Source organism: Carcharhinus amblyrhynchos, chromosome 3 (genome assembly GCF_965287045.1).
Source record: "Carcharhinus amblyrhynchos chromosome 3, sCarAmb.v2.hapA, whole genome shotgun sequence".
NCBI classification, from domain to species: domain Eukaryota; kingdom Metazoa; phylum Chordata; class Chondrichthyes; order Carcharhiniformes; family Carcharhinidae; genus Carcharhinus; species Carcharhinus amblyrhynchos.
In genome coordinates, this window is record NC_137326.1 from 129408352 (window position 1) to 129432729 (window position 24378).

The 24378-nt window shown below is 45.9% G+C and overlaps 2 long non-coding RNA genes across 2 annotated transcripts; both read right to left on the reverse strand.

The window, feature by feature from the left end:
• Positions 1-1851: 1851 nt before the first annotated feature.
• Positions 1852-9655, reverse strand: LOC145341540 (uncharacterized). The gene is made up of 3 exons (XR_013886377.1): positions 9450-9655; positions 6463-6548; positions 1852-1980 (listed from the first exon to the last, which is right to left on the reverse strand). It is a non-coding gene; the product is annotated as an uncharacterized LOC145341540 (long non-coding RNA).
• Positions 9656-14926: 5271 nt separating this feature from the next.
• LOC145341266 (uncharacterized) lies at positions 14927-23575 on the reverse strand. Its single transcript, XR_013886345.1, has 3 exons — positions 23296-23575; positions 19104-19158; positions 14927-15068 (listed from the first exon to the last, which is right to left on the reverse strand). It is a non-coding gene; the product is annotated as an uncharacterized LOC145341266 (long non-coding RNA).
• Positions 23576-24378: the final 803 nt, after the last annotated feature.

Consider the following 24378-nt stretch of genomic DNA (forward strand, 5'->3'; position numbering starts at 1 on the left):
TTATGGAGAAATTACTTTAGAAATTGCTTTAATTAGCATAACCTTGGTGAAACCATTCAAAATGAGCAATTCAAATCACTTTGTCGGATTTGTCCAGGGGAAGTTAGCGCTTATGGACAATTCCCAGGTAACTGCTTTCCTGGGAACCTCTGAGAGGGATTCTCCAGCGCACCTTTGGAGCACCCAACCCAATCTGACTCTGGGGAAACCGGGAGGTTACAGCCCATTGCCACTGGGTGTGGAGAGTCTACAGAAGGATCTAGATAGGCTGGGTGAATGGGCCAGGAAATGGCAAATGGAATTTAATGTTGGCAAGTGCGAGGTAGTCCACTTTGGTTGGAATAATGGTGGGAAGGACTATTTCTTACGTGGCGAAAAACTGCAGCAGGCGACGGTGCAGAGGGACCTCGGGGTCCTTGTGCATGAGTCGCAAAAACCCAGCCTGCAGGTGCAGCAGGTGGTCAGGAAGGCAAATGGGATGCTGGCCTTCATAGCGAGGGGGATTGAATATAAAAGTAGGGAGGTCTTGCTGCGGCTGTATAGGGCATTGGTGAGGCCGCAGCTGGAGTACTGTGTGCAGTTTTGGTCGCCGTACTTACGCAAGGATATTTTGGCCTTGGAGGGAGTGCAGAGGAGGTTTACTAGGCTGATGCCGGAGTTGAGGGGGTTGAACTAAGAGGAGAGGCTGAATAAACTAGGCTTGTACTCGTTAGAGTTTAGAAGAATGAGGGGAGATCTCATTGAGACGTATAAGATGATGAATGGGATGGATAGGATAGAGGTGGAAAGGCTCTTCCCGCTCAGAAAGGACAGTAGGACTAGGGGGCACAGCCTCAAGATAAAGGGGGGGCGGTTTAGAACGGAGTTGAGGAGGAACTTCTTCACTAAAAGGGTGGTGAATCTCTGGAATTCTCTGCCCGTTGAAGTGGTGGAGGCTGCCTCACTAAATATTTTTAAGACGCGGGTTGATGGGTTTTTGATAAGCGAGGGGATTAAGGGTTATGGGGAGAGGGGGGGAATGTGGAACTGAGCCACGACAGATCAGCCATGATCTTATTGAATAGCGGGGCAGGCTCGAAGGGCTAGATGGCCTACTCCTGCTCCTATTTCTTATGTTCTTACGTTCTTATGTCTGTTACACATGCCGGAAAGAAAGGCGTTTGTTCTAATGTCACATTTGGAAGACAGTCCAGTAATACTGCACTGCCTCAGCACTATGCTAGAGTATCGGCCTAGATTTCTGTGCTTAAGACCCCAGAGTGAGATTGAACTCACAAACTTTGGGCCCAGAGGTGAGAATGTCACCAATTGATGCACTGCTGAAGAATTCTCCTGGGCTAACATTTATCCCGTCGACAGCAACATTGAATAAAACAAATGAGCTTGTGATGTTCTAGTTTATGGTATACTCTCTGCTGCCTTTCTTGCAATAGAAATTGGATGTAAGGACATAAGAACTAGGAGCAGGAGTACGGCATCTAGCCCTTCGAGCCTGCTCCGCCATTCAATAAGATCATGGCAGATCTGAAGTGGATCAGTTCCACTTTCCTGCCTGCTCCCCCTAACCCTTAAATCCCTTGTCTATCAGAAATCTATCTACCCGTGACTTAAACATATTCAAGTAAATGTAAGGTAAGTAAATGTAAGTATATGTAAGGTGCCTTGGAACATGTTCAAAGGAAACAAAGGAAAACTGTAAAGTTCAGCTCTTTCTTTTACAAATAAGAAAATAATTTCTCAAATTTTATTAATCTGATATCACCTCAACCTCCAGGGCACACCACAATCCTGAAGTATAATTCAGTGCAAATCTTATTACCAGGAGGAACATAGAACTGAAAATACCTTGGGCTGTATAGCATTGTAGTTAAACGGTTTCTCTTTCGATTCCTGTTTATAAGCCAGGATAGTCGGCAGTCCAACACTGGACAGAGTGTAGGCAGCAGGCTGAAACAACTTCCCAGATTCTTTATCAATAAACTTCAATAAAGAGACAATAGTTACCACCAAGAAAATAATACACAAAGTGGCTGTGAAAAAAATTAACAGTTAGTGTTTTGGTGAATATGTAATGATAAGTAGGCATGATTATATGTCACTGTGCCCGCCCATCCCAATTCTTATGGATCCCCTGCCACCCTACCTCTGTAACACACAGTGCTTTATCTTAGGGAATTATGCAAGATATTGACCATCAATGACAATCCCAATAAATGTACCATTAGGAGTATCTCTAACAGCTCAATATCTAGCTAATGATATTGAGGTTCACTCGATTGATTCCAGAGATGAGGGGTTTGTCATATGAGGAGAGATTGAACAGTTTAGGCCTACACTCTCTGGAATTTAGAAGAGTGAGGGGAGATCAAATGGAGGTATTCAAGCTGATAAAAGGTACGGAAAAAGTAGATGTGGAGCGGATACTTCCGCTGGTGGGGCATTCTAGGATGAGGTAAGGGGTAGCAAATGTAAAACAGAGTTGAGGAGAAACTACTTCTCACAAAGGGTTGTGAATCTGTGGAATTCGCTACCCCAAAGTGCGGTGCTTGCTGGGACAATGAGTAAATTTAAAGAGGAGTTAGACAGATTTTTAATTGCTAATGGGTTGAAAGGTTATGGGGAGAAGGCAGGAAAATGTGGATGAGGAACATATCAGCGATGATTGAATGGCAGAGTGGACTCAATGGGCTGAATGGCCTAATTCTGCTCCTACATCTTATGAACTTATGAAACCCACTAGTCAATCAAAGATCCATTACCGTGATACACCACCTTTCAGGGACATAACACAGAACACAATGTGATTCTTCTCCTCTTCAAATGACATATTGAATATACACTTTACCATTTAGGGCAACACAGTGGCACCGTGGTTAGCACTGCTGCCTCACAGTGCCAGGGACCCAAGTTTGGTTCCCCGCTTGGGTCACTCACTCTGTGGAGTTAGCACATTCCCCCTGTGTCTGTGTGGATTTCCTCCGGGTGCTCCGGTTTCCTCCCATAGTAAAGAAATGTGGGTTAGAAGAATTGGCTATGCTAAATTACCCCTTAGTGTCAGGGATCTAGCTAGGGTAAATGCATTGAGTTATGGGAATTCGGCCAGGGTGGGATTGTGGTCAGCACAGACACGATGGGCCAAACAGCCTCCTTCGGCTCTTTAGGATTCTATGATTCTAGAATAAAGCTCAGGCTAAAAATAATCAAACATGTTATTTCAGATAAAACAGGTATATATTTTGGCTTCAGTGTGGACAGGAAATGTATCTGTAGACTTTACACTCCTCCCCAATGTACTTAAGTATTTTTTCCAAAAGTTGTATTTTATTCATAAAATGACCGTTCAAGATTTCCAATACATCAAGCGTAAAACAGATATATTTCTTTCAATACAGTATGTTACTTATGACATTTACAATTACAGTTAATATTTACAATCTTCATTACATGTCAACCACATACCCCAAGAGGTTCTACACAGTATCCAGCCCCTTAAATATTTATTTGCTCATGGTTTGTGGGCACTGCTGGCTGGACCAGCATTTATTGCCTATCCCTGAGGCAGCTGAGAGTAAACCACACTGCAATGGGTCAGACTGAGTAATGATAGTGGATTTCCTTCCCTGAAGGACATTGGTGAACTATGTAGGTTTTTATGACAATGGTTTCATGGTCATCAGTTGATTCTTAATTCCAAATTTTTATTGATTTCAAATTTTACCCTTTGCCATGGTGGGATTTGAACCTGGGTAACCAAAACATTATCCCAGGCCTCTGGATTACCAGTCCACTGACAATTCCACTTTGCCATCATTTCCCCATGGCAGAAAGATTCAGATGTGGAGATGCTGGCTTTGGACTGGGGTAAACACAGTCAGAGGTCTCACAACACCAGGTTAAAGTCCAGCAGGCTTATTTGGTAGATGATACACATCTCTTTAACCTGTGTTTAACCCTCTCTCCACTCACATTGTCTGTACCTTTAAGACTTGATTACCTGTAAGGACTCACACTCCAACCATTATTTTGTAAATTGAGTTTGTGTCTTTATATGTCCTGTTTGTGAACTGAACTCCCACTTACCTGATGAAGGAGCAGCGTCTCGAAAGCTAGTGGCTTTTGCTACCAAATAAACCTGTTAGACTTTAACCTGGTGTTGTGAGACTTCTTACTGGGAAAGACTCAGACCAGAACTTCCCAAAGTGAGACTCCCTCCCACGGTGAGACAAGATTCGCGGATTGTGAGCTCTGAGGCAGCCAGGATTGCAGAGCAGCTCTGACTGAATGTTGACAGCTGCAAGGCCCCTTTTAATCCTCTTTTTTTCCAAAGGTGCGCTTGGACTAACTAGATGATGTTTGGTTCCTGCTCCAAAGAGAAGCTACTAGAGAAAGAGGTTCTAAAAAAAATCTCGGCAGATTAAACACTTCCCCACTCCCAACTCTCACAGGTACCAACCCCCCCACGCACCTCTCCACTCCCATCCCCACATCCCACTTCCCCAAGACTTTTCACCTGCCAGATGCAACACGGTCAGTGGGCCTGGAAGAAAGTGTAGAGTGTGCACCCGGCTATGGTCAGTCCCAGAGAACAAGTTCAGGTGCCCCACAAGGCTGTGTCCTCAGCCCCCTACTATATACCTTATACACCTACGACTGTGTGGCCAACTTCTCCTCCAACTCAATTTTCAAGATTGCTGATGTCACCACCATAGTGGGTCAGATCTCAAACAATGACGAGACAGAGTACGGGAATGGGATAGAGAATCTGGTGAACTGGTGTGGCGACAATAATCTCTTCCTCAATGTCAACAAAATGAAGGAGATTGCCGTTGATGTCTATAAGCGTAGTGGAAAACATGCCTCTGTCTACGTCATTGGGGATGAAGTAGAAATGGTCAAGGGCTTCAATCTTCTAGTTTCCAAATCACCAACAACCTGTCCTGATCCGCCCCCCCCATGCCAACACTATAGTTAAGAAAATGCACCAACACCTAAACCTTCTCAGAAGACTAAGGAAATTTGGCATGTCAGCTACGACTCTCTTTAACAGATGCATCATAGAAAGTATTCTTTCTGGTTGTATCACAGCTTGGTATGGCTCCTGCTCTGCCCAAGACCGCAAGAAACTACAAAAGGTTGCGAATGCAGCCCAAGCCATTATGCAAACCAACCTCCCATCCATTGACTCTGCCTACACTTCCCACTGCCTCGGCAAAGCAGCCAGCATAATTAAGGACCCCACGCACCCCAGACATTCTCTTTTCCACCTTCTTCTGTTGGGAAAAAGGTGTAAAAGTCTGAGGTCGTGTACCAACCAACTCAAAAACAGCTTCCCTGCTGCCAACAGACTTTTGAGTGGACCTACTTAACATTAAGCTGATCTTTCTCTAAACCCTAGCTATGAGTGTAACTCTACATTCTGCACTCTAGCTGTTCCTCCTCTATGAACAGTATGCTTTGTCTGTATAGCGTGCAAGAAACAATACTTTTTACCCTATCCCAACACATGTGACAATCAAATCAAATCAAGGAGGCTGACAGGCCGATAAATGGCCATCCAGTGTAAAAACGTGCGCTGCTGGGGAGGGCTGGCTCCGAGAACAGGGAGGGAGCGGGTTGGGGCTTCCATTGTGCTCCCTCAGAGGGTCGGGCTGCTGCGAAGCTCTCTCAGGGGGGTGTCCAGCCCTACAAAATAAACATTGACACCAAAACTGTGCCAGGGCAGCACCAGGCAGATGGGCAATGCAAAATCTCAGTCAATGGAAGTTTAATTCATTCACATTGGGTTCTTGCTTGCTGGGGGGCGCGCTTCCGACTTGCATGAGTGCCCGGTGAACAAAATATCGCGCGAGGGCGCGATGACATTGAGATCCACGCCCAGTGTCTTCTCTCAACATTTTTATACGCTTCTGGGCTGGGCACGCAGCCAAACTTTGTAGGTAAAACTTTGGGCAAGGAATTCAAATCAACAATCTAATCCCGCACTCAAAGGGGACAGTGAGGTGGGCAGGTCAGAGCATTTCGTGCGTCGGTGCAGACTTGATGGGCCGAAGGGCCTCTTCTGCACTGTAGCATTCTGACATTCTCATTCATACACCCACAAATCTACCAGTCACCGTTTAAAGTTCATTTACTTGTGTCACAAGTAGGCTTACATTAACGCTGCAATGAAGTTACTGTGAAAATCCCCTAGCCGTCACATTTCAGCACCTGTTCTGGTACGCTGAGGGAGTTGTGGAGGGGGACAACATGTCAGAGCTGCACTGTACCGAGGATTGGTGCATCCATCAGAAGGTGTGCACAGTAGGGCGGGGTGTGCATTGCGGGTATGTTAAAGTTCGATGCGTCAGTCTGAAGCCATACATAATATGTGAAGTCTGGACTACATTGAGGATAGGAAGATCTATAATCCCTTTATTCTGAGTTTAACATGAGCTCTCTGGAATTCTGAGCAGTGTTGCCTACCTCGGAATGAACAATCTGCCAATCAAGGCTTCCTTTGGAAGTTGTGTCACTGATGTCATCCTCCTGGCTCGATTCGGCATTTCTCTCTGAAACCAAAACAGAACAATGAGCGGCCCAACCCCTGGCAACACACACTTACGTTCAACAGCTTGAGTTGGGTCAATGCAACTCTGTTGCTGCACTTTAATCATCAATGAATCTACTTGTTCACCTTTTAACAAACCTAATTCAAAATCTGTTGGTGACCACAGCAATCACCATGCAGGAAAACAGGAAATGTTCTTTGTGGAAATTATTGAAGGATGTGGAAATGAGGAAACGTGCTTAGGCACGGAGAGAAGGTTCACCGGGATGTTGCCTGGTCTCGCGGGCATTGGAGAGGTTGAATAAATCAGGATTGTTTTCACTGGAAAGACGGAGGCTGAGGGGGAGACCTGATCGAGGTCTCCAAAATGATGAGAGGCAGAGACAGGGTGGATAGTCAGAGGCTTTTTCCCCCGAATGGAAGTAGTAATTACAAGGGGGCACAGTGAGGGGGGATGTTTAAGGGAGATGTGTGGGAGGGTGGTTGGTTTTCATGTAGAGAGTCGTGGGTAGCTGGAACGCGCTGCCAGGCAAGGTGGTGGAAGCAGGCACATTCGCAACATTTAAGAGACATCTGGATGAGTACAGAATGGTGGAATTTGAATTCATTAAAGATCTGGAATTGGGAATCTACTGATGACCGTAGGAAGAACCTATCTGGTTCACTAATACTTCAGAGGGGGGGGGGGGTGTGTGTGGGCAGTTGTCTGCCGTTCTTCCCTGGTCTGGTTTACTCTCAACTACCCTCGGGCAACTAGGGATGGGCAATGGATGCTGGCCAGCCGGTGACACCCATGTCCCATGAATGGATAAAAAAAAATACCCCGAATGAATGTTCTGCCCAATGGATGACATAAGCAATGCTCCCTGTTCAAACACAGGCCAATTCCAATTAAAATTGATGGGGCTGTTTGGTTATGCAGAAGAGTGCAAGCCTAGTGAAAACAAATTTTCTCCCGCACAGCGGTTAGCACCGCTGCCTCACAGCGCTAGGGACCGGGATTCGATTCTCAGCTTGGGTCACTGCCTGTGCACATTCTCCCCGTGTCTGCGTGGGCTTCCTCCGGGCTTTCCTCCCATACTCGGAAAGCTGTGCAGGGTGGTGGATTGGCCATGGTAAATTGCCCCTCAGTGTCAGGGGGACTAGCTAGAGTAAATGCATGAGGTTATGGGGATAGGGGCTGGATGAGATGGTGGTTGGTGCAGGCTTGATGGGCCAAATGGCCTCCTTCTGCTGTGTAGGAATTCTATGATTTAGAAAAGAGGGATACAGAATGAGTAAGAGCAGAAGGTTTTTTTTAAGTTTAGTTAGGGCATCACTTTGGCATGGGCTTGGAAGGCCAAAGGGTGTCTCTTCCTGTGCTGTGCTTTTCTTTGTCTGTACATGTTCAGTTGAACTGCCTGTACAAGACATCTTTAACACTATTTTGCTATTGGAAAACGTGTCTGTGCTTTCGTGCGGCGCTCATCCTCAAAGGTGTAGCTGTTGCAGTGCCTGTGGCATGAATCAATTTAGGAAAATTGGATGTAACTATGGAAATTCAGGAATTTTCCCTCAGAGTGTGTGTGAGCTATGGGTCTGCAGCTTCTGTGAGCAAGTGAAACTCCCTCTGGTGTTGGACATGTACAGCTGCGGGTGTGACAGTCGTGTCACAGAATGGAGATGCCCAAATGAGAGGTGTGTACAACATCTATTGCAAGTTTCTTATCAGTTCTGGTCTTCGGATCAAAAAAAAATAAAAACACAGGCAAAAATGATTTTGAAGGATCTGGGTCTGTACCTGATGGAGTTTAGAAGAATGAGAGGGATCTCATTGAAGCTTACAGAATACTGAAAGGCCTGGATAGAGTGGGGGGAGGGGGGAGATGTTTCCATTAGTAGGACAGACTAGGACCTGAGGGCACAACCTCAGAGTAAAGGGACCTTTAGAACCGAGATGAGGAGGAATTTCTTCAGCCAGAGGGTGGTGACACTGTGGAATTCATTGCCACAGAAGGCTGTGGACGCTAGGCCATTGAGGGCCTTTAGGTTCGAGATAGATAGGTTCTTGATTGGTAAAAGGATCAAAGTCATGGGGAAAAGGTGGGAGCGTGAGGTTGGCAAGCCATGATTGAATGGTGGAGCAGACTAGATGGGCTGAATGGTCTAATTCTGCTCCTATATTTTTTAGTCTTCTGGTCTAATGATGAGATGGGACCTTAGAGATTATTCCTGTCAGAAGCAATTAAATGGCTGGAGCTCTTTTCGAGAGAAGGTTGAGGGGCAGACAGAAATTGTTAAAATTATGAAGGTGGATATATATGGAGATCAAATTTCTACTTATGGGAGAATCCAGAACTCGGTGTCATAAATATTCAGGAGAAAGTCCTCTATCTAGACAGTATTTAAAATGTGGAATTTGCTACCATGTGGTGGCACAGTGGTTAGCACTGCTGCCTCACAGCACCCAGGGACGCGGGTTCAATTCTCAGCTTCAGGCCTGCATGTGTGGAGCTTGCCTGGGTGCTTTGATTTCCTTCCACAGAGCAAAAGACGTGTAGATTAGGTGGCCATGCTAAATTGCCCCTTAGCATCCCAAGATATACAGGTTAGGTTGACTAGGGGGGGTAAATATGTGAGGTTATTGGGTAAGTCTGGGTAAGAGTTGGTGCAGACTCGATGGGCTGAATGGTCTGCATTGCACCTGCCACACATTTCGCCACAGTTACAGGCTGAGATCTTGGGAAGTTGTACACTTCCCTACACAAGAGTGAGGAGCTCGATGGAAGGAGTGAGGTCAATCCCATTGGAAGACAAGGAAATTGTGGGTAGCAATTGGAGTGGTTGAGTGCGGAGAGCTGAAATATAGCCCCTTAAAATTGGTCAACTGGCGGCAAATATTAATTTACATCTATAGACGTACCTTCGTTCCCAGAGCTAAAATATGTCGATAGTTGGGCGAAGAATTCTAATTCACCTTCCGGCGCAATTTTCGATTTCTCTGGCAGTGCTATCATAAAAATGAATAAAATCCGAGTGAAAAATATGTTAAAAGGCAGATTTTGTGGAAAGGAATTATATTCATGTCAAATTCTCCATGTAACTAAACTGTGCTTCTATTAAACTGCTATGTTCCAATTCGGAACTAGTGCATGGTCGAAGGATCTAGAACCTATGTGCAACTTATAAATATATGTATTTTATATTTTAAGCAAAGTATAAGGCAAAGTTTAGTATGAAATAAAATTTCCCATTTGAAAAGAACTTTCCAGAAAATTGCTCGTTGCTTGAATGGTTGTTAATGTGAATTGAAAGGATCCTGGATCATTGGATCCAGTATAAAAAACAGGATCCATCCAACACTGAATACCACTGCTGACCCTTACACACATCAAAGGGGTTAGGAGGAGAACATCTGGCTTAAGGGCACCTGGCAGAGACCTAGATTCACTTGTGGTCCAGTCCAGGAGTGGTGTGCCCAGTCTTGGAAAGGTCAAATGCCAGGTAATGACCATCACCAACAAGAGACACTTTAACCACCATTCCTTGGCATTCAATAGTGTAACCATCACTGAATCCCCCACTGTCAACACCCTTGGGGTTACCATTGACCAGAAATTCAACTGGATTCACCACGTAAACTTAGTGGCTCCAAGAACAGGTCAGGGGTTAGGAATATAGCAGCGAGTAACTCATCCCTCGATTCCCCAAACTCTGTCCACCATCTAGAAGGCCCATGTCAGGAGTGTGATGGAATACTCCCCACTTGCCTGGATGGGTGCAGCTCTAATAACACTCAAGAAGCTTGACACCATCCAGGACAAAGCAGACCCAGTTGATTAATACCACATCCACAAATATCCACTCCCTACACCACCGAAGCTCAGTAGCAGCAGTGTGTACTATCTACAAGATGCACTGCAACAATTCACCAAAGGCAGCACCTTCCAAACTCATGTCCACTTGCATCTAGGAGGACAAGGGCAGCAGATACATGGGAACACCAGCACCTGCAAGTTCCCCTCCAAACCACTCACCATTCTGAATTGAAAATGTATCACTGTTCATTCAGAGTCGCCAGGTCAAAATCCTGGAATTCCCTCCCTAATGGTTTGTGGGTCAACCCATAACACAGGAACTGTGGTGATTCAAGAAGGCAGCTCACCACCACCTTCTCAAGGGGAACCAGGGATGGGCAATAAATGCTGGCCAGCCAGCGACACCCATGTCCCACAAACAAATAAAAATAAACTGGACCATTTAGCAGGGGACAAATAAATGATGTGTTCATTTTTCCCAGATCGTTACATGCTTGTTTTAATTGGCTGTCCCTCGACGTTTCCTCAGGGTCCCAAGCTTTTGCCATGGATTTTCAGAGGACTGAGGCAATGGGTCCAGAGTGCGAGATTTGCTTCCTTTTATTTCCTTCTCTGCTGCTGTTCTGCCTCATCATTAAGGAGCTTGGATGCATGGAAGGTTGTCACCATTTTGGAGGACTGGTAGCAAGCTCCTCCTAGTCATTACTGTCAATGTTGCTGTGCTTCAAGGAGAGTTTCAGGGTGTCTTTGAAGCATTTTCTTTGTCCTCTCAGGAACATTAGTCATTTGAGAATTGAGAGAACGGGACCTGGGAGGTGAGATGGTTTTGTTATCCGGACTCTTGTGTCCTGTCCAGCCAATGGAGGGTTTCTTCAGCGCGTTGGTTGGTTGGTTGATTGTTACAGGGTGTTCTGTCTTTCCGGAAATGAGACTTCAATGAGGGAGAGAAGGAAAGCAGAGTAGAATAAGTCTTTAAGGGATCAGTTGCAATGTTCCAATAATGCACAGTGTGGATAGCAGCCACACAATTATATCTGGATAAAGCTCCTCCTACTGCTAACTGTTCGATGGTAAGATGGTAACCAGACCCAAACTGCTGCCAGCAGTCCTGTTCACTTTGGAGGTCAAACAGTGACTGAAGATGAGATCCAAAAGCTTACTAATTAAAGGAATTCAGACTCCCAAGTCTCAGTTATTGTGTTTTGGAGCAGGTAATGGGCCGACCATTAACACAGCATTGGACACAAGGAATCATAAACGGTTGCCTTTGTCCTCGGAGAGTGTTTCTGATGACCGCAATTCTTCTTTAGAAATGCAGAGATACTTTGTACATATCCTGGAAGGGGGATTAGTGCTGTTTTTTTCAAAGAAACAGCTCTGCTAGTTTCCTCTGGTATTCCTCGTGGCTAGTCCATTTTTGGCATTAAAATGATAATTTCGACAGAGTGGCCCAGTTGACATTGATATGTATTTATTTTATGACCTCACTCATCCCGAAACCGTAACATTTGGAGCACTGCGTCCAGTTCTGGTCGCCGCACTACCAAAAGGACGTAGAGGCTTTGGAGAGAGTGCAGAGAAGGTTTACATAAGAACATAAGAAATAGGAGCAGGAGTAGGCCATCTAGCCCCTTGAGCCTGCCCTGCCATTCAATAAGATCATGGCTGATCTGAAGTGGCTCAGTTCCACTTTCCCGCCCTCTCCCCATAACCCTTAATCCCCTTGTCTACCAAAAACCCATCTACCTGCGTCTTAAATATATGTAGCGAGGTAGCCTCCACCACTTCAACGGGCAGAGAATTCCAGAGATATACCACCCTTTGAGTGAAGAAGTTCCTCCTCAACTCTGTTCTAAGCTGCCCCCTCCTTATCTTGAGGCTGTGCCCTCTAGTCCTGCTGTCCTTTCTGAGCGGGAAGAACATCTCCACCTCTACCCTATCCATCCCCTTCATCATCTTATACGTCTCAATAAGATCCCCTCTCATCTTTCTAAACTCCAATGAGTACAAGCCCAGTCTATTCAGCCTCTCTTCATTGTTCAATCCCCTCAACTCCGGTATCAGCCTAGTGAACCTCCTCTGCACTCCCTCCAAGGCCAAAATATCCTTGCGCAAGTGCGGCGACCAAAACTGCACACAGTACTCCAGCTGCAGCCTCACCAGTGCCCTGTACAGTTGCAGCAAGACCTCCCTACTTTTATATTCACTCCCCCTCGCTATGAAGGCCAGCATCCCATTCGCCTTCCTGACCACCTGCTGCACCTGCAGGCTGGGTTTTTGCAACTCATGCACAAGGACCCCCAGGTCCCTCTGCACCGTCGCATGCTGCAGCTTTTCGCCCTTTAAATAGTGGTCCCTCCTACTATTATTCCTGCCATAGTGGATAACCTCACACTTGCCAACATTGTATTCCATCTGCCAGGTCCTCGCCCACTCGCTCAGCCTATCTAGATCCCTCTGCAGACTTTCCACACCCTCCACACAATTTGCTTTTCCACTTATCTTTGTGTCATTGCAAATTTCGACACCCTACACTCAGCTCCCTCCTCCAGATCATCTATATAAATGGTAAATAGCTGAGGCCCCAGCGCCGATCCCTGGGGCACTCCACTAGTCACCAACCGCCAATCCGAATAGCACCCATTGACACCTACTCTCTACCTCCTATTTGACAGCCAATCCTCTATCCACGCTAACACCTTACCCCCAACTGCATGCCCCCTGACCTTCTGTAACAACCTTTCGTGCGGCACCTTATCAAACGCCTTCTGAAAATCAAGAAACACCACATCCACCGGTTCCCCAGGTTTACCAGGATGTTGCCTGGTATGGAGGGTCTTAGCTATGAGGAGAGATTGGGTAGACTGGGGTTGTTCTCCCTGGAAAGATGGAGAATGAGGGGAGACCTAATACAGGTGTACAAAACTATGAAGGGTATAGATAGGGGTGAACAGTGGGAAGCTTTTTCCCAGGTCGGAGGTGACGATCATGAGGGGTCATGGGCTCAAGGTGAGAGAGGCGAGGTATAACTCAGATGTCAGAGGGACTTTTTTTTTTACACAGAGGGTGGTGGGGGCCTGGAATGCACTCCCAAGTAGGGTGGTGGAGGGAGACACGCTGGCATTGTTTAAGACTTACCTGGATAGTCACATGAGCAGACTGGGAATGGAGGGGTACAAACGAATGGTCTAGTTGGACCAATGAGCGGCACAGGCTTGGAGGGCCGAAGGGCCTGTTCCTCTGTTGTACTGTTCTTTGTTCTTTGTTCCACCCAAGGTCATTTGGAGTCTCCCGTTGTCCACCTTCAAGTGCCTGGACCCAAAGCTCTGGAATTCCCTCCCTGAAATCTCTCCCTTCCTCTATCCCACACTCTTTCTCTCTCTCTTTCCTCCTTCAAGTTGTTTCTTAAAACTTACTCTACGCCAAGCTTCTGATCACCGATGTTTCCTGACTCTGCTCTTGTGAAATACCTTGGGACATTTTACCACAATAAAGACGTGATATAAATGCTAGTTCTTGCGGTTGTTTAAGCAACACAGTTAATTGGGACTTGATTGGAAATTTTGTCAGGTGAGTAGGTAAGTGGTGACAACTTTGTATTGGATGTAGTGTGACCAATGGGAACAAGATGTAAGGGTCAGCTGACCTAGTAAACCAGGGAACCAATTACAGAGTGATATAATAGTCAGCTGACCAGCTGATTCATTATAAAGAAGGAACTGTGCTGAACTTTGAATGGCTCAGTGTGAGGCCCCAAGTTTGGAGTAATAATATTTCTTTATTAAGCCCTTTCTTTGATTTATCAGTTGGAGTAAGTTTTGTCGTATTTTCATTAGCTGCATTTTGAAGAGTTCCGTCTGAAGCAACATTTATAACAGATGCTCAAAGAGGCAATTGAGGATATTATAACGGGACCTGTTTCCTGCAGATCAGGTTCAACCCATGTCTTGCCGAAATGCTTACAGGAAAATGTGTCATAACATTGTGGATGTTATTGTAGATGCCTCACAGCACCAGGGTCCCAGGTTCAATTCTGGCCTGGGTCACTATCTGTGTGGACTTTGCACGTTCTCCCCAAGTCTGCGTGGGTTTCCTCTGGGTGCTTCGGTTTCCTCCCACAGTCTGAAAGATATGTGGGTCAGGTGGATTAGCCATGCCAAATTGACCCTAGTATTGGGGGGATTAACAGGGTAAATGCATGGGTTACAGGAACAGGATCTGGATGGAATTGTGGTCAGTATAGACTCTATGGGCCGAGTGGCCTCTTTCTGTACTGTAGGGATTCTATGAAAAACAATTGTTCCATGATTACAGCATACACTACAAGTACATAGGAGGGATGTGTTGAAAAATGACAGGCAAGGACAAAAAGACTGCATTCACTCGAAGTGCCACATTGTCTCAAATGTTACAGAGGAGGGAAATCTGTTTACTTCACAAGCTTTCTCAATATCAATTCGTTGCGTATTTTTTTGGGAGAAATTTTGCCTCTTTGTTACATTCAGTACAGAGTAGCAATCCGGGTGAGCAGTGATTTGGCTTTTATTTTCTCGCTGCCGCCTTCCAGCTTTTGCTTTCGGGCTCAGTGTGGTAGCTTACCAGGTTTGTGACTGAGAAGCCAGCTGGAGTCTGTCTGTGTGAGAACCGAAGTGGGCGGTTGCTCGTTCAAGTCAGGGCTCATGGTAGCAAAAGAGTCCACACGGTTTGGAGAGTTTTCACTGGCCCTGGGTGATGAAGACACAAGTTAACACTTTTTTACTTCAAACAGACTCGACAATTAGAGATCAAATCTTCTGTTCTGTAGTATCGTTGGACTAGTACCCCTGTACTGTTGGGGGTGTTAAAACCTGTCTGCCAGGGGAAGGCTGTGAAATACTGCTGAACTCCTGCAGATGTGAAGCAAATATCATCAGAATGCTCCAGACAGCTTCATTGCAAATACTCCTCGATTCTGATAACTCAGAAACTGCAAACACTTTCAAAAACCCACAGCAACATTTGACACGTTTCTTTGATCCTTGGCGGCACGGTGGCACAGGGGTTAGCAATGCTGATTCACAGTGCCAGGGATGCAGGTTCGATTCCAACCTCAGGTCACTATGTGGCGTTTACGCATTCTCCCCGTGTTTGCGTGGGTTTCCTCCGGCTGCGCCGGTTTCCTCCTACAGTCCAAAAGACGTGCAGGTTAGGCAAATTAGCCATGCTAAGCTGCCCCTTAGTGTCAGGGGGACTAGCTAGGGTAAATGCGTGGGGTTATGGGGGATAGGGCTGAGGTGGGATTGTGGTGGGCACAGACTTGATGGGCCGAATGGCCTCCTTCTGCAATGTAGGGATCTATGATCCTGTCATTGACACAATCCTGGGAATATGCTGCAAATACTGATCCATTCCCATCAGAACTTCCAAAAACACCAGTGGAGGGCCCCCCAACGGGGGTTGATTGCAGACATGGTGGCAGGGTATTTTGATTTGATTTATTAATGTCACATGTATTGGTACACAGTGAAAAATATTGTCTCTTGCGCAATATACATACAAAACATAATGTACATCGAGTACATAGGAGAGAAGGAAAGGAGAGGGTGTAGAATGAGCAACACAGTGGCACATTGGTTAGTGCTGCTGCCTCACAGCACCAGGGACCTGGGTTTGATTACCAGCTTGGGTCAGAACATATAAGAACATAAGAACATAAGAAATAGGAGCAGGAGTAGGCCATCCAGCCCTTCGAGCCTGCCCCGCCATTCAATAAGATCATGGCTGATCTGTCGCTGCTCAGTTCCACTTTCCCGCCCTCTCCCCATAACCCTTAATCCCCTCTCCTATCAAAAACCCATCAACCCGCGTCTTAAAAATATTTAGCGAGGCAGCCTCCACCACTTCAACGGGCAGAGAATTCCAGAGATTCACCACCCTTTGAGTGAAGAAGTTCCTCCTCAACTCCGTTCTAAACCACCCCCCTTTTATCTTGAGGCTGTGCCCCCTAGTCCTACTGTCTTTTTTGAGCGGGAAGAGTCTTTCCACCTCTATCCTATCCATCCCATTCATCATCTTATACGTCTCAATGAGATCTCCCCTCATTCTTCTAAACTCTAACGAGTACAAGCCCAGTTTATTCAGCCTCTCCTCATAGCTCAACCCCCTCAACTCCGGTATCAGCCTAGTAAACCTCCTCTGCACTCCCTCCAAGGCCAAATATCTTTGTGCAGGTGCGGCGCCCAAAACTGCACGCAGTACTCCAGCTGCGGCCTCACCAATGCCCTGTACAGCTGCAGCAAGACCTCCCTACTTTTATATTCAATCCCCCTCGCTATGAAGGCCAGCATCCCATTCGCCTTCCTGACCACCTGCTGCACCTGCAAGCTGGGTTTTTGCGACTCATGCACAAGGACCCCGAGGTCCCTCTGCACCGTTGCCTGCTGCAGTTTTTTGCCCCGTAAGTAATAGTCCTTCCTACCATTCTTCCTACCAAAGTGGACCACCTCACACTTGCCAATATTAAATTCCATTTGCCATTTCCTGGCCCATTCGCCCAGCCTATCTAAATCCTTCTGTAGACTCCCCACACCCTCCGCACAATTTGCCGTTCCCCCAGTCTTGGTGTCATCAGCAAATTTCGACACTCTACACTCGGTTCCCTCCTCCAGATCATCTATATAAATGGTAAAAAGCTGAGGCCCCAGCACCGACCCTTGGGGCACTCCACTAGTCACCATCCGCCAATCCGAATAGCACCCATTGACCCCCACTCTCTGCCTCCTATTTGACAACCAATCCTCTATCCACGCGAACACCCTACCCCCAACTCCATGTCCCTTGAGCTTCTGCAATAACCTCTTGTGAGGTACTTTGTCAAACGCCTTCTGAAAATCTAGAAAGACCACATCCACCGGCTCTCCTCTATCCACCGCCCTAGACACACCCTCATAGAACTCCAGTAAATTTGTCAGACACGACTTCCCTTTAATGAAACCGTGCTGAGTCTGCTCTATCAAGCAATTCCCTTCAAGATGCCTCGCAATTTCCTCCTTAATGACAGATTCTAACATTTTACCTACCACAGACGTTAAACTAACCGGCCTATAATTCCCCGCCTTTTGCCTGGCACCCTTCTTAAACAACGGCGTAACATTAGCCGTTTTCCAATCATCCGGCACTTCCCCGGAATCTAGCGACGTCTGGGAAATAACCACCAAAGCATCCACTATCACCTCCGCCATTTCTTTCAGAACCCTCGGATGCATTCCATCCGGTCCTGGGGACTTGTCCACAATCAGCCCCTCCAGTCTGTCGAGCACCGCCTCTCTAGTAACAGTAATGTCATTAAGACCCTCCAGTCCTACCACCTTTCCATCGCTAACATCCGGCAAATTATTCACGTCCTCCTCCGTGAAGACAGAAACAAAAAAGTTATTCAATACCTTAGCCATATCCCCATCCCCTACCACTAGGTCCCCTTTCTCATCCTCTAAAGGACCAACATTCACCCTAGCCAGCCTTTTCCTTTTTATATATTTATAAAAACTCTTGCTATCCTTTTTTATATTAAGCGCTGTATGTGCGGAGTCTGCACGTTCTCCCTGTGTCACTGCCAGAATTTCCTTTGTATTGATGCCAATTTGTATCCGTGTTTCCCGCTGGCAGAAGGGTCAAGAACCACAGGACACTGATACAAGGTGATCGGCGAAAGATCCAAGTGAGACATCAGGAAAATGTTTTCACATAGCGAGTCGTTACGCACTGCCTAAGAGTGCGGTGGAGGCTGGTTTCATTGAAGGTTTGAAAAGAGAATTGGATAGTTATCTAAAAAGAGAAAATGTGCAGGGCAACGTGGAAATGGCAGGGCAGTGAGCCTAGTTAAGTTGCTATTGCAGAGAGCCAGTACAGATATGATGGGCCAATTGGCCTAAACCTGTGCTGAGGCTAATCTATATTTCTGTGAAACCCTTTGGAGAGTTTTCTCCAAAGGTGCTATATAAATGAAAGTTATTTTTGAGTTTATCATAGCTGTCATCATTTACCGAATCTCAAAACCATCTTGCACAGGAGACACAAACAATAAAATTTGAATTGAGTTTTCTCATTGCCCAATGTTAACTGACACGATGTGTATTTCAAGCAGTTTCAGTTTTCCTGTGCTATTAATTACCAGTCCGACCTCATGTTCGTCAACTATGCAGCCAAGCAAAGAAAAATTGCTAATATTGAAAGTCTGAAATTAGTAACCGAAAATAACAAAGACAAAAGTCACTTAGTCAGCATCCGAATGAGGTAAAGAAGTTAATGCTTCAGGGAGACTGATCAAGAAATAATCCGCATTCTACCTCTCAAATTCTCTTGTGAATTTTCTTCATAGTATTTAGGGGAAGCGATGGCCTAGTGACATTATCGCTAGTCTATTTATCTCAGCTAATGTCCTGGGGACTCAGGTTCGAATCCTGGCCACGGCAAATGGTGGAATTTGAATAAAATTAAAACAAAATATCTGGAAATAAGAATGTATTCATCAGCTTCATGTACTGATGACCATGAAACTATTGTTGGAAAAACCCATCTGGTTCACTCTAGCCCTTTAGGGAAGGAAATCTGCCGCCCTTACTTGGTCTGGCCTACATGTGACCCCAGAGCCACAGCAATGTTGTTGACTTTCAACTGCCTCCAAGGGCATCTAGGGATGGGCAATAAATGCTGGCCAGCCAGCGAAGCTCATGTCCCACGAATGAATAAAAGAAAATTTAAGATATGAATATCAGTATCACCTGCTTACGTATTCCTCCCAATCAGTTGGTGATTCTGCCTCGGATCTTGAGATCTCTGAAGAAACCAAAGGAAAAAGTTATTGTTAAAGTGGTCAGATATGGTCACTGATGGTCATAAAATAGGTGATCACTTGGGACACTAAGTTTCCCCTGTGTCAGTGCTATCACCAATTTAAACCTAGTGTTAACACCACAGGGAAACTTGACAATGATGGGTCCAAACTGGGAATCAAGACATTAACCTTTTAAAGTTACAATGAGTTTTAGGGTGAAAAATAAAACAGCAGCTTGAAAGTCAATGGAAATTGGCTGAGTACTTTATCCATTAACATCCTCTTACGTTATTGTGCATACTTAAGAATGACGCCCATTGTCTTCTATCCTACAGCCAGACTGATTCAACAGTGAAGTCACAGCAGGTAGTAAAGAAGGCATGTTGGCCATCATAGCGAGAGAATTTGAGTATAGGAATAGGAACGTTTTGCTGCAAATGTATAGGACGTTGGTGAGGCCACACCTGGAGTACTGTGTGCAGTTTTGGTATCCTTATCTGAGGAAGGATGTCCTTGATATAAAGGGTGTGCACTGAAGGTTTACCAGGCTGATTCCTGGGATGGCAGGTCTGTCATATGAGGAGAGACAAAGTAGGTTAGGATTATATTCGTTGGAGTTTAGAAGAGTGAGAGGGGAATCTCATTGAAACTTCCAAAATTCTAACAGGGTTAGACAGGATTAGAAAGAATGTTCCCGACTGTGAGGGAATCCAGAACTAGGGATCACACTTTGAGGATAAGGTGTAAACATTTTAGGACTGAGGTGAGGAGAAATTTCTTCACCCAGAGGGTGGTGAATTCACTAGCACAGAAAGTAGTTGAGGCCAAAACAATCTTGTGATTTCAAGAGGAAATTAGATATAGCTCTTGGGGCTAAAGGGATCAAGGAATGTTGGGGGAAGGAGGGATTAGGATATTGAAATTGATGATCAGCCATGATCAAAATGAATAGCAGAGCAGACTCAAAGGGCTGAATGGCTTATTCCTGTTTCTACTTTCTATATTTCAAAACCACTTGAGGCTTTGAGACACCAGAAGTCTCCAATCTTCAGATGAGTCCCACTACAGGTTGATGTTCCCAACTACACTTTGGTGAATTCCTAGATGTTTAGTCACATGACCTCCCACCTCCAATCAGAGCCAACAGGTCTTTTCCCCATCTGGTATCTTTATAACTTCAAAAATAATCTAAAATACAAATCAGCGCAGAATTTAATTTTGAAGATTTAACCCCCAGATTACTCACAACTGGCTCCAGGAGATCAAAGCAAAATACTGCAGATGCTGGAACTCTGAAATAAAAACAGAGAGTGCTGGGAAAACTCAGCAAGTCTGGCAGCATCTGTGGAGGGAGAAACAGAGGAGATGATGGTCTAGTTTAGGAAGGAAATCTGCCATCCTTACCTAGTCTGGCCTACATGTGATTCCAGAGCCACAGCAATGTCGTTGACTCTCAACTGCCCTCAGGCAACTAGGGATTGGCAATAAATGCTGGCCAGCCAGGGACACCCATGTCCCACGAAAGAATCAAAGAAAAATTCCAATATGATTCTTTCTCAGAACTAAGAATGTTGTTGAAGATGGTGGATGGAAAGGACAAGTGACTGGATAACTGAGGTTGGGCTTACAGATTGAAACAGGGTGTTCTGTCAAGCGGTCACCCTGTCCTGCATTTGTTTTCCCAGCGTAGAGAAGACTGCAATGTGAACAGCGACTATGGTATACTAAATTGAAAGAAGTCCAAATAAATCCCTGCTTCATCTGGAAGGAGCGTCTTTGGCTTTGGACAGTGAGGAAGGAGGAGGTAAAGGGGGAGATGTTACCCTTTCTACACAAGAGGTGTAGCACTAATTTTTTACAGATGTACCATAGAAAGCATTCTTTCTGGTTGTATTACAGCTTGGTATGGCTCCTGCTCTGTCCAAGACCACAAGAAGGTTGGCAACCGACTTAAGCTGATCCCTGGCTCCAGACTCAGACAAAAGGCAGTTCACTGGCTTGATCCCTGGTATGGAAGGATTTTCTTACTAGGCCTGTGCTCATTGCAGTTTAAAAGAATGAGAGATTACCTTATTGAGACACACCAGATGCTCAGGCACTTGAAGATATCTCAGTGGCACAATGGTTAGCACTGCTGCCTCACAGCATCAGGTACCGAGGTTTGATTCCCGGCTTGGGTCACTGTCTGTCTGGAGTCTGCACATTCTCCCCATGTCTGCGTGGGTTTCTTCTGGTTTCCTCCCACAGTCCAGAGTCATGCTGGTTAGGTGCATTGGCCATTCTGAATTCTCCATAAGTGTACCCGAACAGACATTGGAGTGTGGCGACTCAGGGATTTTCACAGTAACTTCATTGCAATGTTGTAAGCCTACTTGTGGGACTAATAAATCAACTTAAACTTTAAAAGCTTTTTCTCAGGTTGGAAGAATCAATTACTAGGGGGCACAGGTTTAAGGTGTGAGGGGCAAGATTTAAAGGATATGTACAAGGAGGGTTCTTTTTATGCAGAAGGTGGTCGGTGCCTGGAACTCGCTACCGGGGAGGTAGTGGAAGCAGATATGATAGCAACTTTTAAGGGGCATCTTCACAAATACATGAATAGGTCAGGAATGGAGGGATATGGTCCCTGGAAGGGTAGGAGGTTTCAGTTCCTTCAGGCAGCACGGTGGGTGCAGGCTTGGAGGGCTGAAAGGCCTGTTCCTGTGCTGTAATTTTCTTTGTTCTCTTTGTTCGAAAAGAACAGGCAGAAGCTGAGAAGTTGTTTCCCCTTGTTGGGGGATCTAGGACCAGAGGGCAGAATCTTGCCCGTTTAAAACAGATGAGGAGGAATTTCTTTTCTCAGAGGGTGGTGAATTCTTTACCACAGAGGGCTGTAGAGGCTGGATTGTTAAGTACGTTCAAGGTTGAGATAGACAGGTGTTTACTCAGTAAGGGAATCAAAGGTTATGGGCTTAAGGCAGGAAAGTGGAGTTGAGGATTATCATATCAAATCAGTCAAGTTCTCATTGAATGGTAGCGGAACAGACTTGCTGGGCTGAATGGCCTACTTCTGCTCCTATGTCTTATGGTTTTGAGGTTGTAATGCGAATGAAAACTTGGAATTACATCCTTCAGTGTTGTTGTGAAAAACAACCCTCAGAGGCCAGAATGCTAGCAACTGAACCATCCTATTGTCTTCTCTGAGATGAAGAGGGATGAAAGGGCTGTTGCTCGAGGAACAGTCAAATAGCTTGGGTTTGTCATCGCTGGAGTTCAGAAGAATGAAGCGGGGGGGCATGGTGGCACAGTGGTTAGCACTGCTGCCTCATAGCACTGGGAACTGGGTTCAATTCCAGCCGCAGGTGGCAGCGTATGGAGTTTGCACATTCTCCCTGTGTCTCTGTGGGTTTCTTCCGAGTGCTCCAGTTTCCTCCCACAATCCAAAGATGTGCAGATTAGGTTCATTGGCCATAATAAATTAACTGTTAGTGTGAGGGGGATTAGCAGGGTAAATATGGAGAAAGGGGTGTCGGTGCAGACTCAATGGGCTGAATGGTCTCCCTCTGCAATTTACGGATTCTATGATTTGATTGAGATATATAAAATGAGATATATATATAAAAGGGGATTGAGAATCTGGGCATAGATTAGACGTTCCCCCTTCTGGGACCAGTCTGGAACAAGAGGTCTTGGATATAGCATGAGAGGAGGTAAATTCAAGATTGAGATGAGGAGAAACTATATTGCTCAGAGGGTTGTGAATCTGTGGAACTCACTGCACCAGAGTGCAGTGGAGGCAGAATCAATCAACAGGTTCAAGAAAGAGATAGACATGTTTCTGATGAAAAGTAGAATAAAGGGCTATGGGGAGCAGGCAGGAAAGTAGAGTTCAGACCAGGATAAGATCAACCATGATCATGCAGGCTCGAAGGGCAGAATTCTTGTGTTCCTGTCTTCATAGGGGGAAGGAAAGCTGTGTGGGATGGACTGGTGTAAATTCAGTGCCATCATATTTTATTTCCTTTTATAGCTGCTCTGGGACAGGTCCAGGGGAGGGCTGAATGGCCTCTTCTTGTTGCTCTGCGGCTGGGCAAAAACCATTTTGGAAAGCGGCTTCAGCGTTTTAAAAGGTGCGCATTAAGCATGAATTCGCCAGTTACCTGACTTGTCCAGGTCCTCAGGGGCAGGGCTCTCCTGGACCTGGCTGCCATGGCTCTCCGGCTGGCTCTCAGCTTCCTCGCTCATTGTGTGGCCGGGCTTGTCACGGAGCCAGGGAAGGGCTCCTGCGGTGGGTTATTGCGGCAGAGACATCTTCACAGGCTGCAGGAGTAAACTTCCATTCATAATAATAGTTAATGAAATAAATAGTAAATAATCTGGGCTGGCTGTTGTGGGCGGGTTTCTCTTTCTTTACACCGCCGCCCGCTGGCTTCCTCATTGTTGTGGCGCGTTGCCACAGTGACCGGGCGCTCGCCCATTGGTTGCCTATAGTTGTTACAATCTTCGAATGTTGCCAAAGCAGTCACGTGGGGGGCGGGGCCTGCACCAGCTCACTCATTGAGAGAACCTCTCGGCCATTCGGCCCAGCTGGTGTCTACTAGCGCTCCTGCTCTCACACCAACCTCCTTCCATTCCAGCACTTGCGGTTCCTCCCAGTAACCCCAAACAAATAATTGAAACAAGAGGGGCAGGCAGATATTAAAACATAGATTGAGGCAAAAGTTTATTTTATTAGTGTCACAAGAAGGCTTACATTAACACTGCAATGAAGTTACTGTGAAAATCCCTGAGTTGCCACACTCCGGCGCTTGTTTGGGTACACTGAGGGAGAATTTAGCACGCTCAATGCACTTAACCAGCACGTCTTCTGGAAGAAACCGGAGCACCCAGGGGAAACCCATGCAGACAAGCTGAGAACGTGCAAACTCCACACAGACAGTGACCCATGCTGGGAATTGAACCCAGGTCCCTAGCACTGTGAGACAGCAGTGCTAACCACTGTGCCACTCAATCTGAAACAAAAACAGAAAATGCTGGAAAATCTCAGCAGGCCTGACAGCATCTGTGGGGAGAGAGTATAGTAGGAAGTCTCACAACACCAGGTTAGAGTCCAACCAGTATATTTGATAGTAATCCCACAAGCTTTCGGAAACGGTGTTCCTTCGTCAGGTGTGTGCAAGGTTCTGAACCTTCTATCAAATAAACTGGTTGGATTTTAATCTGGCATTGTGAGACTTCTTACT